Raw genomic sequence first — 6065 nt, forward strand, 5'->3', positions numbered from 1 at the left:
AAATCCGATTTAAGGATTTTATAAAATTTTAAATCGTCCTTTTGTTTCGGATTTACTAGGGGAATTAGAAAGGTGTTGAAGTATGCCAATTACAATCTGTAGAAAAAATATGAATAATCTTTTAAAATTGCTTTTTAACACATGTTTCCTTTTAATCAACACCCATTGAAATGTAACTATAAAGTAAAACACCACATTAATTCTGGTTACAAAAGGTTTTAGATCTATAATGTACTTAGAAACAGATGTTTTAACGCCAATAGCCCACCTGCATACGGGTGGAACTAGGTATATCATGTTCCCTTTTATGTTGATCACAATAAACGTGGTATTTGAAGCACGCAATCCTAGGAATATTTCTATACACTGGCATGACAAACCATTAAATTACATTCTTATGTACATATTTGCCTACAATAAAAATGTACACAGAATCTTAAATCGACGAAATGCAGTTATATCTTAGCTGTGATCATTGATAAGGTATTAGTTGATACTTTCTTCAAGAAAGCGAAGGACACTGTTGAAACCATTTGAAGTGTGACAAAGTTAACCAGAGGGTTAACAAAAATCGGACGATAGAAATTTGATTCTGGTAGAAAGTTTTTATCAACTTTTAAGAGATAAGTGACTTTTTCAGTTAAAGTTATTGTTTTTATTGGGGTCAGTGTTGTTTGTTTTTTTTCTGTTCTTTTGGGTTGTACGATTGTTCCCTGTAGTTCGGTGTCCCTGGAGTTAAGTCCATGGAATTCCAATCTATAGTGCTCTCGGGTTTACTATTCTACGGAGACCCGGAGCAAAAAAAAAGCAAAGTCTGTGCGTAGAAGAACTTATATTACGCACACAAAAAACTGTAATTTCCGTGCAAAAAATAATGATGTGCGCATAATATAATATGATAGAGTCGAAAGATATTATGATGTGCGCACTTAATACAATATAATTGTTTTCCACACACATTTTTGCCTGACCTAATCAGACCGCCGTTCTTTTCTGCACTTATCTAGAAATCACACTATTGCCGGTTTATTGGACACTTACAATATAATGATTAAGAGATATATTTCACTTGTTTCTGCAAGAAAAAGTAGGACCCCAACTTTTCTGTCATGCCAATGTCTAGCGGGTATATACATTTAGACTAGGACAAACTATCCGTCAAGTCCATATAGTGTGAAAATTCTATATATGTTGACATTTAATGATCCGGTGTTTTATTTATTACCTAATATTGCCGAGTTTTGGATAATTAATAACTCGTAAATTACCTTTTTTGTTGTGGTGTCTGATTTCGATGGTATACAAATGATTGCACTTTTAAAGAGTTGATTTTTACACCGAGATGTTAAAATCTATACATTATACCTGATTGTACAATTTCCATATTTCATAACATAATGTTAAAAGTCACACAATTATTACATTACCATATCAATACATTTACAAATAAGATTTTGTTCATTTCTCAGACTTTAAAACACTATCTTTAGTTGTTTATTCGACATTTGAAGTCACCCAGTGTATAAATAAAGGTCTAACCACTCATTTATATTGATGCTTGAGAGTGCTCGAATATAAATATGGATGCACGAAGCAACAAAAAAGTACTCGTGTGAATAAACAAAATTAATTTATGTTATTAGTATTCTATTTTAATTTTTACATTACATCTAAGTGGTCCTTATACGCAATTTAGAATTATTGGCAATCATGTCGCCATGGCATCTTGGATTAAACGTATTGTCCAAAAGAAAGTTAACTTCCAGTTTTCATTCTGGTTTTAGCTATGACCGCTAATGTGAGAAAATACCAGTCATCAAGAGTCTAATATCTGGAACATAGTTCCGGGAACCAGTCATCAAGAGTCAAACTATGGAATCAGAACATAGACTGGAAAAAAAGGTGTACCAAAAAACTTCAATTCTGAATGTGTTGCAAAATTAAAACATGACGAACAAAATGATCAACCTAAAACAAAAATAATAAATTCATTTTATTAATGATCATATCATGTAAAAGATATTTGAATACAGTTATACATTGATACCAAACAAAGTAATAAATCCCAACTGATAATTGATTTTTAAACATAACATGACACATGTTATTGGGAAACAATTCCAATGTGATAAAACAAATATAGCCCTTGGGGGAGCTTAATGTCCATTTGCCTTACAAAAACTCCTTTGAAATAATTGAACAAAACACAAAATTAATCATACCAAATACATTTACTAGTGAGGTAATCCTGTCATAACTATCCATAATACATTACTCTGGTTATGCAACATAATAACAAATTTAATACTTCATTCCTCTGTATTGTAAAGCGGTGAATAATAGGCGCAATCATCGTTTTTATACAAAGAAATCGGTATAAATGTAATTTTCGTTTATATGAAATAAAATCAGAAAGTAATTACATAACGATTGAGATTCTTGTAACATTTGTCAGCGCAGATGGTCAGAACTACTGAATGTCTACTATTATGACTACTGATTATGCTTTAAAGCAGTTTTCTTCAGATTTCTTTACTCTCTTATTTTGTAAATTTCTTTGAGTTCTGAATTTTCATTTAAGGATTCTAAAATTGATTATTACTAAACATATTAATTCTAATTTTGTGAAAGTGAAGAGAGTTTATAAGATTGATTACCATTCCGTTTGTCTTTGGTCCTGTTTTGTTTTGTTGGGATAGGGTGTCACAGATTTTCCTGAGAATAGGGTGTCAGATTTTCCTGAGGATAGTATGTCGCAGATTTTCCATTCATTACCTGGAATTGTTTAAGGATATCTCCACGCTTGTGATATCATGCTACCCTTTATGCTCACCGCTAGAAACAAAGTAATTTTGGATAATTAAAATTTCTAACATTTTTAATGAATCAATGAATTCAATTTTAATTTCACACATTTTCCTCTTGGTTCGCAACAAATAGTTGGCTCAGAGCAGTTCATGTTTGATCACTTTAATTGGTCAACACACTTCTAACTGTCATCCTTCCGATTCTGATTTACCAATATTTATAGAATGGACTACCAGTCAATCTGTAAAACAAACACACTAAAATCGAGAGCAAGTAAACCTGAATGGGGAAACATTCGTAGATTGAACAACAAACCCTGTAGCATCAAAGGGACTTCAGCCGAGGTAAAAAGGGTTGAAAAGGAATTGACATAATGCAGAGCTACTAAGCCGTTTGTACAAATAAAATTTTCAGTGCCCAAACCATAAATTAGAAGCACGACCCTTTCAACGCCTTCCTTTGTTACAATTACGCGAGATTTCTCTTCAAATAGACTATATTGGTTTTCCATTTACTTGTGTTTGAAGACGAGAAATGAATATAAACATAGAGATGGTACATGATATAATTAGATCCGGATTTCTTTTCATACAATCACGAAATTGTCCAGTGCAACGACAGGAACTATAGAAAAGTTCATTCGGGGAGTAGAACCGATTTAAATTGATGAAATACTTCAATAAAATTCACAGCTGGAATAAGCAAAAACCTTGTACATTTTCTCAACGACACCCTTTCTTTAAACGAAAGGAAATTACTTGTCATACAAGATTTTATAATCCGAGTAAAAGAAACTCACCAAAGGATAATTAAACACAGACTATTTCACTCTTAGTAGAGAGTTACGTTGGAACAAAGATGAGAATTTGGTTCAACAAACAGAGAATAACAGAATTTTCTCAGACGGCATAGAGGTTTTTTTTTTTATAAAACTTCGACTTTCATTCCTGACTATTTCATTCCTGACTATTTACAAATAAAATCAATAAAATAACACATTTAATATGCACTATATTTTCACTTAGTCCATATTCGGCTACTGTTTCATACAGCCACTGCTTTCTGCTAATAAAGAAAAAAACTAAGTTCACAGATCTGCCAACCTTATCACAACATGAATGAACAATTATTTGTTCAGGAAATAAAAGGATTTTGCAGTTGATAAACTAAAAAAAAATATTTTTATTTCATATAAATGGTAGATTTCATTGTTCAACAACACCAACTACTAGCCGACAATAGATTATATGTATACTCTTGCTAGACATACACATTGGAAGACAAAGTAAAATAGCTATGGAAAAGTTAGATATCTTACCTTTCGGGAACCACAGAAAATTTTAACAGAAAAATAAATGAATGAAGATGGCAAAATCGTGTAAAAACAGTACTTGATACCAGAGGTTGAAGGTAAAACTTTAAAAGACAAATGGTCATGGCTCTAAGCAAAGAAATGGTTTAAAGGTGAGGCGAGTTTTCTGGTTTTAAGAACATGGTTTAATCTACAAGTTTAGCCTAATCCAGCGATAACTTGTTGTACTGAGATCACTCGAATTACACACGTCTCCCTGATCTGTACCATAGAGGGTCTTATATTAGTTCGTAACTATAGAAATAAGCCGTATCTTCGTAACGTCTCGTGTGGGGGCAATTGTGGAAAACCGTCAATAACAATAGATTCATAGCATACCACATGTACACCTGATGGAGTGAGGAGAAACAGTTGCAATGGTTACGTAATAATTCCCCATAAGAACCTCAATAATGAACACGTCTCTAAACATACGAAAAAATCAATTTTGACGCGTTAGGCTTTAGTTTTACACCCTTGTTAACCATCCAGACTCAACTTAGTAAACAAAACTTATACTTTGTACGGCGACTAACTAATCTAAACTGTCATTCGCTATTTGATAAATTGGATTATATTTACAAAAATATGTAAAATTAAGCTGTTAAACCTGTATTATGCGTTATATTCTTTCATTAAAGATATCCGTTTATGTGACAACTGAGGAATTCTGAAGAGTAATTCATCCTGATAGATCTACCCTATAGCCTATTTGTGGTTGTGTCAGATTGATTCTCAATTGTCTCAGATAAAAGTTCATGTCAACCTTTTCTTGGTTGTTTAGTTACTTGGTACAGTCATCTTTTAATTTCTGTTTCCGTCTACGTTGAATGTATTTGATTCGTTTGTTTCTTTAAATTGTCACATAATTCTCGTTATGTTATCAGATATGGTGTCGTGAAAGTAATAATGTTTGAAATTGTTACACTGTACTGGTATAATCCTACTCGTTGGTATACCTTTTTTATATAACTTCCTTGTGTTTTGTCCGTAGTTAAAGAATGTTTCTCCTGATATGTTGTGGTGCTCCCATGTGCTAACACTTTCTTCGATCAGTGCCATTTTGTGTCTGGCGTTGTTTGTAATGTTGTTTATTACAATTCAATGCTGGTTTACACTGTATAGGTCAATAAATTCCTGATTTTTATTCTTCTTTCTGTGTTGCCAATGAATATCTTCTGTTTAAGCCTAAGAATGAAAACAATTGCTTCATAGGATTCATGTCAGAATTTAGACAACAAAGTTTTTCACAAGTGCTTTTTTACTCCTTAGACTTCTTAAAACCCTGAAACCAAGGTAATTTCACAGACAACAATATTTTATAATCGGGGTTTTCTGAAATGATTGTGTTAATTTATATACATAACGAGAACCCTTCTGTGAAAAAAAAAATCATTAGTACCAATGCATGTATACATGTGACATGATACCTCACAAAACCCTATATTTCTTAATCAAACATATACATTTTGTATCTCGGAATCAATCAAATCATGGTCTATTACTGTTTAGGAATTCCAATGACTTTTCATTCACTTTCCTTTCATCGGTGGCAATATCCCTTCAGCACCTGCGTATGGAGTGTTCATATCACAATTCATACGTTATGCCAGAGCTTGCCGAGACTACGCAGACTTTTTGTATTGCGCTAGAATTCTAACAAAAAGGCTTCTGAAGCAGGGTTATGTTGCTACAAGATCGAGGTCATCACTACAGAAGTTTTATGGCCGTCATCATGAACTCGTGGATCGTTACGGTGTATCCATCTGCGCCATGAAAACTGATTTGTTCAACGTGTCATAGTTTTCCTTTCCTCTTTCGTCTACCCCGGACTTCACTTTTTATGAGCAACTCGGCGGGTGTTTCTAGAAAAGCAGAGGACGCTTACCCTACCGGTGCACCTGGT

General features: G+C 33.1%; 1 long non-coding RNA gene across 1 annotated transcript; it reads right to left on the bottom strand.

The window, feature by feature from the left end:
* Window positions 1-1630: 1630 nt before the first annotated feature.
* On the bottom strand, window positions 1631-5518 carry LOC148622068 (uncharacterized). Its single transcript, XR_015920562.1, has 3 exons — window positions 4127-5518; window positions 2658-3049; window positions 1631-1968 (listed from the first exon to the last, which is right to left on the bottom strand). It is a non-coding gene; the product is annotated as an uncharacterized LOC148622068 (long non-coding RNA).
* Window positions 5519-6065: the final 547 nt, after the last annotated feature.

Source organism: Perna viridis, chromosome 3 (assembly GCF_037379345.1).
Source record: "Perna viridis isolate PV_CMFRI_1.1 ecotype Kerala chromosome 3, ASM3737934v1, whole genome shotgun sequence".
Taxonomy (NCBI): Eukaryota; Metazoa; Mollusca; class Bivalvia; order Mytilida; family Mytilidae; genus Perna; species Perna viridis.